This window comes from Dromiciops gliroides, chromosome 6 (genome assembly GCF_019393635.1).
Source record: "Dromiciops gliroides isolate mDroGli1 chromosome 6, mDroGli1.pri, whole genome shotgun sequence".
NCBI classification, from domain to species: Eukaryota; Metazoa; Chordata; class Mammalia; order Microbiotheria; family Microbiotheriidae; genus Dromiciops; species Dromiciops gliroides.
The window spans coordinates 224,109,823-224,124,266 of NC_057866.1; the positions used below are offsets into that span (position 1 = coordinate 224,109,823).

The 14,444-nt window shown below is 36.1% G+C and overlaps 1 non-coding gene across 1 annotated transcript; it reads right to left on the minus strand.

Moving 5' to 3' along the window:
- Window positions 1-3,449: 3,449 nt before the first annotated feature.
- On the minus strand, window positions 3,450-3,556 carry LOC122733219. Its single transcript, XR_006353802.1, has one exon. It is a non-coding gene; the product is annotated as a U6 spliceosomal RNA (small nuclear RNA).
- Between the last annotated feature and the right edge of the window lie 10,888 nt (window positions 3,557-14,444).

The following is a 14,444-nucleotide window of genomic DNA, read 5'->3' on the forward strand; positions in this document are numbered from 1 at the left end:
GATCAAATGCTTCACTGTCTAGTAATTCTATCCTTCAGCTACAGCATGTTTATATATATACATGTATATATATGTGTGTGTGTGTATGTTTATGTATATGTGTGTCTTATATATAATACATACATATATATACATATGGAAATATATACCTATACATACATATACATATATATTTTACATGTGCATTCAAAATAGTGAGCACAAAGCACAGTTGTCCAATTGTTTGAAGAGTAGAGAATATTCTTGCAATGTTCATTTTGGTAGGGAAGATATTAGGATTTGGAGTCACTCAAAATAAAGGTCTCTTTTCATTCCAAGACCCTGACATGCTGTGGGGCCCCTGCTCATGTTAAAGATGAATTTCCACAGGTAAAGGAATGAAGAGGTGACATTTAGATCTGGAGTCTAAGGGTTCAAATCCTGTCTATACTACTTATTATTTCTATGACTCTATGCAGTTACTGAATCTATTTAGGTCTTGATACTCTCACCTGGAAAAGGATGGAGTCAGATTAGATGAACTTTGAATTCCTTTCTAATTCTAAAAATGCGATTTATGATGATAGCTCTACTACATGATTTTAAGTACCAGACACACTATTTAGTTCTCTGCAGAATGGGTTGGTCATTGGTAGATGTCTTCATTTTCTGTAATCTCTCATGTGATTTTAATTTTTTCAAATTACTAATGAAACTTTTATTTTGGGGGTTTCAAGAATTGGCAGGGTTATAGAGTGAGGGTCCCAGATCTCCTGTGTGGCTACAAGCCAGAAAAAAGTAGAATATCCCCAAAGGCTATGTAGGGTTTTTCTGTCAATTAAGAATTTCCAAAGCAAGCATTGCCTAAACAGTCACTGAAAAAAAGCCCCTGGAGAGTATTTAATGTGACATACTATCCTTGAGATTAAAAAAAAAAGATATCAAATATATAAAGTTTAAAAGAATTTTTTCTCCTCAGGAAAATAACAAAATGTTAATATTGTTAATTGATTTTTTTATTTGATCAGCATTTCTTTTCTCTCCTTCCCATATCCCTTCCCCTACCTAAAAATATTAAAGAAAGCCTCAACATCTTGGTTGCCTTTCAACATTTACTATAATAAGGTTCCAGCAGAAAGTAATTATGTGTTGTGCTGATAATAACCCAAAATAAATCAAATCATTGAAGTAATATAGTGGGTTTTTGATTCAATTGTTTGGACAATAGTTTGAATTTTCTACCTCACTCAGTCTGTGAAGATAGTCAAAATTCAGAGATATTTCTAATATTCTCAGATAAAGGTAATTATACTACTTTGCCCAACAAGGTGAAAAACACAGGCTAAATACAATTAATTTTCTTCCCTTGTTCCATATTCTTATATAACATTTATCACTAGGATTTGGGGACTCAATGTTCAGTAAAATTCCTGAATTACAAATGAGGTAAAGCTTTCTCTTTTTATTGAAAACTAAGGATATTCTTATTTTAAAAGATATGTATGGGGAGGAGAGGAATACCAAAATAAATCAGGGTAATTTCAAATATTTATTTCCCTGATTCTCTACAAAAAATGCAATAAGTTGATAGACTGTGAGATGGCTTTCTTTTTATTTTTAATATTCTCCCTTACAAGAAAATAATCAACAAACTACAAGCTCATATAGGGGTATTTGTTGAAATCTTTCTTTCTCTTCCTTACACAGGTAATACTGGTCCTTTTTCTTCATTCATTATTTCCTAGACTTTTCCCATCATACAAAGAGAGAAAATCTGATATATTTTGCTTTTTCTATTAATCTTTATTCAATTTCTTATTACAAGTATAGTTTACAAGTTTGACAACAATAAATTTGTGAAATTTAGTTCCATAGCTCTTCAAGTAGATGTTTCTCAACTTATGTAAGTCAAACTGTTATGATGAATGACTCTCTATTTTGCAGCTTCTTTTAGTAAATTTTATCAACCATCGTAAGGTTTAGTGAGGGAAGCTGAAATAATACATTAGCAAAAAGTCAATTATCTGATTTGGCCTGATAACTTGCTTTTGAATTACATCTTTGCCATGTAAAATTTTTCTTTTCTTCCTCTCTGCAAACTATATTGCTGAGCATACTCAGTGTTCAATGTCAACTAGTGAATAGCTAACATTCATTCAGGTTCTACTGTATGCCAGGTGCTGGGCTAAGACCTGGGAATAAAAAGAAAGGCAAAAAGCTCCCTGCTCTCAGGGAGCTCAAAGGCTATTTGGGAAAACAAAATGCAAATAACTATGGAAAACTTCAGAGGGAAGACACTAAGATTAAGAGGAATTGGGAAAGGTTTCTTATGGAAGGTGGGACTTTAGCTGAGACTTTAAGGAAACCAGGGAAGTTAGAAGGCAGATGTGAGGAAGGAGAGAATCTGAGGCATAGACATAGTCAGTGAAAAGCTGGGATTTGGAAGGAGGAATGCCACGTAAGGGAGCCACTGTCACTGGATTGCAGAGTGATGGAGGGGAATAGGTATAAGAAACCTGGAAAGGGCAGAAGGGATCAGGTTTGAAAGATTTTCAAAATCCAAATGGAGGATTTTATATTTGATCCTGTAATTAATAGGGACCCACTGGAGTTTCCCCAAGGGCAATGGGGAGGGGTATGTATATGATATATGGTCAGACCTGCATTTTAAGAACATCAGTTTGATAACGGAGTGGAGGATAGATTGGAGTGGGGAGATAATTGAGGCAGGGAGATCAACCAGGGGGCTTTTGCAATAGTTACAGCTTGAGATTATGAGGACCTCCTTTAGGGTGATGGCCATGTCGGAGGAGAGAAGGGGCTAAAGAGGAAAGATGTTACATGCCTCTGGTTCAGGTTTAGATACTACTGCTTTCTCTCTTGAGCCACTGGGCTCAATTCCACTCCATTCCACAGATATTTTTCATTAACTTTTCATTGTTTCTGAAAATGTGCCTTGGTCTAATCTCTTAGGGCTCCACTCACCATTCATGTCACTTTCCAGTTTAAAATATCCTTCCTGGCTGCTACTCCCCTAATTATGCTATCTCCCCCACTAGAATATAAGGTCCTTGAAGGCAGGACCTATATGTTGCTTTTGTATATGTATTTCTAGCACTTAGTACAGTGTTTGGCACTATATGTAGTGGTTAATAAATACTTTTTCATTCATTCAAGGACAATAGTAACAAGAAAAATTTTTAAGTGCCTACTATGTGGAAGGCAATTTATTTACTTGGCAGTAGACTACTTATGGCCTTGCAATGCTTCGGAAAACCTCTGGCCATGGGGTTTTCTTGCTCAGTGACTCAGAAAGGTCTAGTTGAAACCAGGGTCTCATATCCAGCACATGGCAAATCTCATTCCCAGTGTGCAGAGCTGGGCAGAATAAGACATAAATGCACAAGGACTAAAGAAAAAAATGATTACTTTAGAGTCATACCTTGTTTTGTTTTGTTTTTTTTCTTTTTTAAAATATGGAATGCTTCACGAATTTGCATGTCATCCTTGTGCAGGGGCCATACTAATCTACTCTGTATTGTTCCAATTTTAGTATATGTGCTGCCGAAGCAAGCACCACACCTTGTTTTTAAACCCCAAATGGACATAGCTATTTTGACTCCCCAACTAATGCAGCACATTGGGCTTTGAGGACTTTCAAGTTGTTGCTAAAAATCAAACCAACAGTTTGATTTCCAGGAGTTTGTATACACTCTCTGATGGAGTAACCCCTACAATGCATGGCCCTCCTGGAGAGTCTTCACTCTCTTCCTGCCTCCTGAGAGAGTCAGGGTGTAAGGTTATCTTGGGACACAGACAGTCTGGCTACATCTCTTAGTCCTAATCCCTATTAGGACATAGGCACTGGTCTGAGCGTTGACAGTGATATTAGCCGATTTTACTTAGGATCAAATTCTTAGAAGTTTGGCAGAGAAAGCATTAGTATAATTCAGAACTCTCTGCTTTGGTAATAAAGATTTATTTGTCAGTTCTACTGACAGAGGGACTCCATCTTTTATTGTTGGTGTGGATTTTACCAATTAAAAAAAAAGAATCATGATTTATGCCTTGATATCCAGCTGATGTTATTATATAAATAATTCACTGTATCTTTAGGTAAGCTCTGTGTTTCACATCTCTGGATGTAGCATTTAATATTGTGCTTAATAGTTTGCAAAATATTTTTTAAATTTAAGTTCAGTCAATTTTCAAAATAACCCTGTAAGGTACATGCTATTATTATCTCAATTTTACTGATAAGGAAATTGAACATGAGAGGTTAAATGATTTGCTCAGGGTAATACAACTAATATCTGAGGTAGGATTTGAACTCAGTTATTCTTGACTTCGAGTAGAACACTTCTATCCACTTTATCATGGCACTTCACAAATGCACGTTTGAATTGTTATAAGTTCTTAGTTATTTGTAAATTTGTTAATTATAAACTAAAGCATGCATATTTATAACAGTCTCAAGTATTTGGAGAGACTATACATTCATCCATAATACATTCACACACACATACTATATATATGTATATATACTTATTATATATATATACACACACATGTATATATATATATATACACACAAATATATTTTATTTATAAATTTGCCATATGTGAGTTCTATTGACAGGCTATAGATATGCTCATACATAACTACATATCCCGTGCCATTCCTAATATCCTATGCCAAAATCTGCACTTTTCTCAACCTCACATTTGCTCTGGCTTAATTTCTTTGGATTGCCTGACTGGGATGATTAGGCACCCAAATGCTTCTTTCCATACCCATTTTGTATTCCTGAGGAGAACAGTCATCACTGGTTTTAGTTCAAGACTCTACTTCCCAAAGTAGGAAATAAAAAAGTACCTGATATGTAATACAGATTACATATGGAACCAGTAGTTTATTCTCACAGGGGAAAGGAAATGATCATAGAAATGACCATCAAACAATCAGAACAGAATCCAGTAAAGTATCTCTAATACAACTCCACATTACTGGGACACTAAGTTTCTTTGAAAGTCTTTCTTTTATATGATGTCATTTTCTTTCATAATTTTCCTGTGATGTTTAGAACCTAAGTATTGTCATCTCCATTCTAAAGTAAGAAAAATGAGGCAAATCTCTACTACATTCATCATATGCACAAAATACATGTAACCTAATCATGTATTTTATATATATATACCCATATGTATAGATTTTGGCTTTATCTATTTATGTATGCATGCATATAGATGCATATAATATTATTTGTATTTCCTTCTAATGAAATAAAAATTATTCATGTTTCATAACAAAGTCCAGCAATGAAAATTAATATCAAAGAAGATATGAAGAAAGTAAACATGCACCAGGAAAAGGTGCTTTAAGATACATAATGAGTAATGAAAACACTGGATTGATCAGCCATGTCATTATATATTCATCATATATATTAAAATCATGTCATGAAACATATAATAATAGACACAGCATGTGATTGACAGTTTTTTCTTTAAGGGAATATCCTTAACTATTGGCTCATTTATACTTCTTGTTACATCTGCTGCCAAAAAGATGTGTTGCCTTGAGAAAATCATTTATTTTTCTAAAGTTACTAAGAACATACATGTTTGAAGATAGAACTCAACAACTTCAGGCAAATCATTTTGTATCTCTGAGACTTAGTCTCCTCATTTGTAATATGAGGGTAACATGAAGTCTTCTCTTAAGCTGAACTGCCAAGCATTGACATTCTACTCTAGAGAGTGCATGAAGCAGCTAGGTGGCTAAGTGGATAGAGCACTGGGCCTTAGAGTCAGGAAGAACTGAGTTCAAATCTGGTCTCAGATACTCCCTAGTTTAGCACTGTTTGCCTTAATCCATTGGAGAAGGAAATGGCAACCCACATCAGTATCTTTGTCAAAAAAACAGAACAATTTTATCAAGTATAATACTGAATTTCCTAATCTTTCCTAAAGCTATAAATGGTGAAATGAGTTTTCAGTATCACAGATTTAGAACTGGTATGGACCACAGAGGTCATTCATAGCAGGGCTTCTTAAACATTTTCCCCTTTTTGCTTGAGAAATTTTTATGTGACCCTGTGCATAAAGGTATATAAAATAGGTATACAAATCAAACATTTACTGCCCATTTTTTCATGACCCCCACACTCAGTTATGTGACCCTATATGGGGTCATGACCCACAGTTTAAGAAGCTTTGATCTATAGTCTAAGTTTATCTTACAGATAAGAAGCAGATTCTCTCAGTGATATAAAGCTATTCTTCCAAGGTCATATAGGTAGTAAAATGGAAGAAGTGGGGCTCAACACCAGGTTTTCTGACTTCAGATATCATGATCATAAATCTAGAGGAGGAAGGGACATCAGAAGCCATCTAGTCTCACTTCAATGAGTAAACTGAGATCTAGAAAAGTGAAATGACTTGTTTAAGGTCACACAGGGAGTAAATGATAGAGGTTGAATTTGACTGCTATTTTATACTCTTTCCAATCTACAGGATAAAACACAGCAACCTGTTTTGAGTTTTTAGATCAATAAGCTTCAGACCCAAAGTCAGAAATACCTAAATTCAAATCCAGCCTCAGACACTTACCAATAGTATGATCTTGGGCAAGTCACTTAAACCTCTGTTTGTCTCAGTTTGCTCATCTGTAAAATGAACTGTCATAGGAAATGGTAAACCACTCCAGTATCTCTGCCAAGAAAACCCCAAATGGAATCAGAAAGAGTTGTATATGATTGAAATGACTGACAACAATCTAAAGGTCACTTTATTATTATTGTTATTGTTATTAAGTAGAAGAAGAGGGGGAAAACAAGGTTTGAAATTAGAGCCTAAGGAAAAATCAAAAGATCATGATTCAGTTCCCAAAACAATGCTTAAAAAGTAGAACGATTCAAGGGAGCCTGAGAACTTTTTGCAAAGAAGGTGTGGGGATGGCGGTGTCAACAAAGCATCCCTGTTCCTGGTGCTATTATTAACATAGCACTTCCTCCAAGAAAGTCCAGCTCGTTAGTTAAAGCTGTAAAAGAAAAAGCAGATAAAAACGAGTGCTCACAACTTAGCAACATCTTTGAAAGTATTGTCAATAAATGCTCCAGTTTGAAACGGGGCCAAGCGATAGGGTGGGATAATACTGCCCAATTGAAGTGGCACTTCAGTATCTAATCTAGAGCTTAAAGCAGATTGGGAGGTTCACACCATTGAACCTGTGTCAGGGCTGAATTTATAGCTCTTCTCTGTTGATATAAATAACAGTCACAGATTAGCAGAGGCGAATCATGATACAGTTTACTGCAATAGGCCTATGGTGAAGACATGGAAACACAGTGTTCCAGAAAGAACAACAAAAGATCCCCTCCTCTCCCCTCCCCTCCCCCGCCAGAAAACATTGCAATAGAAACTGAAGCATCTGTTTCCCACTATCACTATGTTTGTTTAAATGTTTCCAAAGATCTAGCTTCTTGATAATGGTCTTTGGTAAATTCATTTAGGAGTAATCTGGCTCTTCATCAAAATACTGTTTCACAGCAAGGCTCTGACATGTGAAGAACCCAGGCTACAGGGCTCTGCTCCTTCCTCCTTTCATAGTTATAGCATGATGATCAGATAAAGTTCTGTTGATTTCATTGATGGCAACTAGGAAATCCCAACAAAAGTGTGTTCCCATTTCACAAATGGTAGTTGCATGGATGGCAGAGAGGGGAGGAAAGATAGTGGAGAGAGAGGTTGCAGGGAGAAGGGGAGGAAGAAAAAGAATGGGGTGAGAGAGAGAATACAAATTGAAAACAGAAGCTTGAATAAGAAGATACTATTTTGGAAAGTAATCTTTTAAATTCTGTTTTCATGTTGTGCCTAGAAGCTGTCCAAGCATCAGCCAAATAATAAGATTATGTCTGATTCACCGACCCTGTACTGTCATGCTAGGTTAGTGTAATGTCTATAATGTATTTGGTGTGGTTACTGTTTGTTTTACAACAGCAAGGAATCCTCTATGCTGGGCATAAATTGTTTACTAGGCTATTTTTTTGTCTTGCTGAAGTTGCATTTCAAAGCAAATTATTTCTTTCCTTCTCTCTCTCCTTCTTTCCTTCCTTCCTCCCTCTCTCCCTCCTTCCCTTCTTCTCTCTCCCCTCGCTCTCTTTCCTTTCTTTCTCTCTCTTTCTGTCTCTCTTCCTTTCCTTCCTTCTTCCTTCCTTCCTTCCTTCCTTCCTTCCTTCCTTCCTTCCTTCCTTCCTTCCTTCCTTCCTTCCTTCCTTCCTTCCTTCCTTCCTTTCTTTGTTTCTTTGTTTCTTTCCCCAAAATGACATGCATTTGTTTCAGTACAGACTAAAGCTAAACTTTATTTTGAGGAATCAATTATTTTTCTTGGCAAAATTATTAAAGAGAGGGCTTTTCTAGTTCTTTATTTTCTAGTCAGGATGAAAATATTATTGAACATATTCATAATTATGATTGCATACATGTATCATTAAAACTAAGAAAACACGCCACTATCATAAAAAGATAACACAACACAATCTGAATACGATTTCTTGCCCTTTCTTTCACACATGACATTCTATTCTCCATCCCCACACCTGGAATATCTTCCTCACTAACCCCTCTTGGATTTCAGTTTCCTTCAATGTTTAGGTCTTGTGTAACCTCTTATATGCCAGCTAACCTTGCTGCCTTACTCCTTTGCTCTTGTATCCCATCCATTGTATGTACTTAACAACAACAACAATGAAATAGAGAATTTATATGATGTTTTAAGTTTTGCAAAACACTTTCTTCACATTTGATCCTCACACTTGGAGGTATCCCCATTTTATAGATGAGGAAACTGAGGTTGAAAGGTTAAATGACTATCCCAGGTTACACAGATAGTAAATGTCTGAGGTAGGAGTTGAACTCTGATCTTGCTGATTCTAAGTTCACATGTAGAGGTCCCCTGTCCTCTGTGCCAGTGAAATATAAGCTTCTTGGTGGAAGGGGATTTTTTTGTTTAGGTTTTTCTATCCCCAGCATCTAGCAGCATCGAATGGCACAGAACAGGCTGTCATTAAATGTTGATTAATTATCAGCTAGGACTTTCCCAGAACACTCTTGTGACTCACATTTTATCAAGTTTGGAAATAACTCTGGGACAATGGACATATCAGGAACACAGTACAAGGTAGTTATAAGAAGGATGAATGGAATATGCTCCTCAAGGGAAGAGGTTCTTTCATTTTTGCACTTGTTCCCCCACTAAGAAGGTACTCATCACATAATAAGTGCCTAATAAATTCTAGTTTATTAGTTGATTAATTGATTGCAATTGAATGAGGGAGTTATGACTTTGATTTAAAACAAATAAACTTTTGATGTAGACCTACCTATGCTTGAATATTAACTTCACTATTTTCGATTCTTGTGCTTTAGAGAAATTATCATCCTAGCTCATACATTGCAATGAATGCAGGTAACCAACTGTTCCATTCTTTTAAATACTGGTATTGTTGGTAGTACTTAACTTAATACAAAAAGAAGGATTGACATCATTTGTAGGCACTAATATGTCTAAGGCTGGGCTAAATGAAACAGATAAAAATATGGTCTCAGAAAGCAGTGCTCATATAAGCCTATGAGCTGAAGAGAACTTTAGTGTTATGTTTTAAAAGTTTGGATTTGTGATTTTATGGGTATACAGAACTCTACCTTTCCATCAGTATAGATGGCTAAATCATCTATTACAAAAAATTGTCTGGGGCACAGAGAGATGAAATGACTTATCCTTAGTCATGGAGCCAGTATATTTCAGAGGCAAGATTTAAATTCAAATCATCCTAACTCCCAAGTCCTTGCTCTTTGCTGTGCCATGGTGCTGACTCACTAGCATCACTACAAGTATTTTGCTCCCTCAGCCAGTCCTTGGGAAGGCATCCTGAGGAAAATACTCAGATTAGAGCTACTTATTTTGAGGAACATAATTAGATGATATTTCTTGGAAGAATTAACAGTTTTGTCTACTGCAATAGTTTTCCTGTGCCAGGTGGCAAATAAGAATATTGAAAATTCACCTTCTACTTCAATTAAGAAGGAATAAGAAAAAAGGCAGAAACTTGAGACATAGAATGCTTTGAAATCATGTTATATCAATGTTCTCTAAAACAGGAGTTCTTAATCTGAGATCCATGAACTTGTAGTAATATTTTGATAACTTGAATGCAATATGTGTTATTATTATCAATAATCAAGACTAATATTTAGTAATATTCATGAAAATAATTACTGTTAGTAACTAAATGATCTTAATGGTTTTTCCAAACTTAAAAGACAAAAAATAACTTTCATGTATTTCAATATATTTGTAACTCTGCATTTTATATATTTAAAAATATGATTTCAAGGTGTCCATAGACTGCCAAAGGTATCCCAAACATCAGAAAAAGGTTAAGACCCTTTGGTCTAGATGGATGTATATAGTGAAAGAAAGTCAATTGGTTCCTCACCTTGAACCTGTTCTCACACAAAGGATATGAAGCCAATCCTAATTACCCCAGCCTGTAAACCTGCCTTGTTTCTTCTTTGTCAGTCTGCACAAGGAACACTTTTTAAAAAGACACATTTCTTTCATTTATGAGAAATGAAATCCAGACTTAAAGTTCTTCTCTAACCCACTACTGTTTGCTTTCTTTAGAATGATGCTGTGGCTGAGCCAGGCCCTAAAAAGGATTGCAACATGTGTTGGCAATCTTGCAAACCAACTTTGGAGTCCTTCAGAGTCAGTATCAGGATATTTATTAGGAGCAATGCTTGCCTAGAGCTCTTTAGGGGGGCTTATGCTAAACTACTGGAAGCTTCTTGTAGGGTCAGCTTCCTGTTGTTTATCCCCAGTGATGCTTAGAGCAGAGTTAATCCATTTCCTGGGGCATCCCACTGAGATACAAGTCACTGCAATAATAGCTTGGAGCCTTGAACATGATTTCCAACAGGGATCTAGAATACTCTTCAAAATCTCCTGGGTTGCTTTTTATTTATACAAATAAAAATGATTTGAGAAAGCAAGAAAATAAAGGATAAGATAAAATGAAACTGGATTTTAAAAATATTGATCATTTATAACCTGTAATGTTATAATATTTTTTTAGAATTTTGGAGATATGGTTAATTGTTAATTCTTGAGGCATTTGTCCCATTTTAAAATGTAGACAATTAAAGATGGGAAAATTATAAACATAGTGATCTCTTTATTGATGAGAAAATATATTGTATGAATAATTCTTCAGGAAAAAAATTGAAAACTCATGGTCTTTTAGCTGGGGGCACATTCATTGCCTTTTCTTAGCTAAGTGTGGGATAACCATCTCTAAAAAATGTATGCAAATTCTTGGTGTTGCTTAATGTAATTGTTGCATTTTATATCTGAAAAGGATATTAAAAGACCATTTAGATCAACTCACTGATCATGGGCTGGTCACTTTTATGAGTCTCAGTGTTCTTTGTTACACACATAGATGCATATATGTGTACATATGTGTATATATGTGTAGGTATGTAATGTACCTTTGGGTAAGATACTAACTCCTCTCTTTAGTATTTATCATAGTCTTACTCCCACCTACCTTTTAAAGATTATTATACATTTATTGTTTTTGGTTCAATTTTTCAGTCTGTTTAACTCTTCATCACCTTATTTGGGGTTTTCTTGGCAAAGATACTGGAATGGTTAGCCATTTCTTTCTCTGGATCATTTTACAGATAAGGAAATTTACTTGCCCAGGGTCACACAGCTAGTTAAGTATCTGAGGTTAGATTTGAACTCACAAAGATAAGTCCTCCTGATTCCAAGCCCAGCACTCCACTGTGCCACCTAGTGCTCTTATACATTATTCTCCATGAATTCTTTAACTCAGCCAAAATCATCTTCTGGTTGTTCCTTAGTCAAAACTGTCATTTGCTCATCTCTGGGCCTTTGCACAAGCTCTCCTTTAGTACCTAGGATACATTCTCTCTGCATTCCCACCTTTCACAATCCCTAGGATCCCTCAAAGCCAAGTTCAAGTAGTTACCAGATACATGAAACCTTTCCTGAACCACCTAGTTGCTGGTTCCCTCATGAAATTACTTGGCATTTGCTTTTTATGTAGTTCGTTTTTACTTATATGTATACATGTCATTTCCTCTGATAGCATGTAAGCTCCTTGAAGTCAGAGACTATTTTTACCTTTATATTCTCAGAATCTTTAATAGTATCTTGGACATAGTAGGTGCCTAATACATAATAAATAAATAATAAATGCTTATTATTTGAGTGAGTGATTGGGATGTCCAAGTAGTGAAAGGTAGAGATCAGATTATAATCTAGATTCTTTGGCTTCCAGTATAGTGGCCTCTCCTTTCTTACATGTAATTGTTTGATAGATTCTAATAGCTTATTCCAATTTGGGATTTTCCATGGACCTAATTACAACAATTAGCCTAACAGCTGTATTAACCTTGTTGCCAAATTCTAGAGAACTTAGGCAAGTTGGACCAGATGGTGGTATATAGCTTGTGAGTATGTGGTCAATGACAGTTGGTGAAATTTCATAAGTATGTGTGCAAGGGACTTCTTTCAGGACAAAAATTCATTCCTGCAATATGGATGTCTTCCCCAACTTGCCAGCAGAGATGCCAAGAAAACACTGAAAAATTTAGAGCATAGAAAAAGAATGAAGAAAAATGTGGTGCTGTGGGAGGCTCCTTAAACTTTTTGGGGGGCGGGGCAATGAGGATTAAGTGACTTGCCCAGGGTCACACAGCTAGTGTCAAGTGTCTGAGGCTGGATTTGAACTCAGGTCCTCCTGAATCCAGGGCCGGTGTTTTATCCACTGTGCCAACTAGCTGTTCCCTAAGAAGCAGTGTAAACATTATCATGATTCCCATTTTCCAGATAAAGAAACTGAATATCAGTGAAACACAATCAAAATATGAATCAGTGATGTGCTCTTCCTTCCTTCCTTCCTTCCTTCCTTCCTTCCTTCCTTCCTTCCTTCCTTCCTTCCTTCCTTCCTTCCTTCCTTCCTTCCTTCCTTCCTCCCTTTCTCCCTCCCTTCCTCTTTCTTTCTGTCTCTCTGTTTCTTTCTTTCTTTCTTGCAGAATAGTCCTCTTTTTGATGGTTAGTATAGAGTAGTGACTACAAAGCCAGCCTTTGCAATCAAGGAGCACTAAGTTCAAGTTCTTCTTCCTCTGACATATAACAGGCTTTTTGGTTACAGTTACAAAAGAGAGAGTATTATGGACAAATGAAATGTTAGAAAGATATTAATTGAAAGGAGGAAGGCACTCATCCAAGAACTTGTTTTTGGAAAACATCAATATTCTATGCTTATACTGCTCAAGGAGCTCCAATGCGAGGTAACTACAACCTTTCCAAGGCAACCCATATGGCTTCTGGACACTCTCATCATTAGACGTCTCCCTTACTCACAAACCTAAATGTGTCTCTTTATAGTCTCTATCCAATGGTGTTAGTTCTGCCCTTAGGGCTGAGAAGAACCACAGAATTGTGGAATGTTAGTCTTGGAAGGAGTGTCACTAGCAATCTAGTTCACTCATACCAGAAAACAATTCCTATTCTAACATACTAGAGAATGAGTCATCCAGTCCTTGTTGTAAGACCACCAATGACAGGGAACCTGCCCCCTACTTGAGGCAGCTCATTTCACTTTGGGACAGATCCAGCTGGTAAGAAATGTTTTTCTTGACATCAAGCCTAAATTTTCCTCTGTGTGACTTCCACCCATTTCTCCTGGTATGGCTCTCTGGGACAAGACAAAAAAAAGATCCCTTTGTGTACATTATAACCCTTCATATAATTGAGGATAACTATTATATTTTCTCTTCTCTAGGCTAAGCATCTCCTGTTCCCACAGACAATTCTCATATTAAAGTCAGGGCTCTTCATCATTCTGGCTCCTTCTTCTGGATAGTCTCCAACTCAACAAAGTCCTCTCTAACATCTGCCCCAACACAATACTATATATATAGTCTAACCAGGGAAGAGTACTCATTATTCCCATTTCTTATTAAGACTATTAACTCACTATTCCTAGATGCTGTATGTCTTTTAATTCAGGTTAAGTTTGCTCCAAATTTCTTGTATTCCATATCACACTGTTGACTCATATTGCAGTTGCAGATCACTAAATTTGCAAGGCTTTTTCAAATGAACTGCTAACCTAATCACACTTCTGCCATTTTGTCTTTGTGATTTTTATATTTTTGAGATCAATGTGAAAAAATCTAGTCTGATTAAATTGAATCTTATCAGATGAAATTCAGTCTTGCTAAATTAGGTAGCTAGTTGATATAGTGAATAGTTTGTGGGATTTGCAGTCAGAAAGAACTCAGTTGGAGCCCACATTTGTAATTTACCTGTTGTGTAAGAGACATGGAAAAGTCTCTTAACTGTCTGTATCTCAATTTCCTCATAT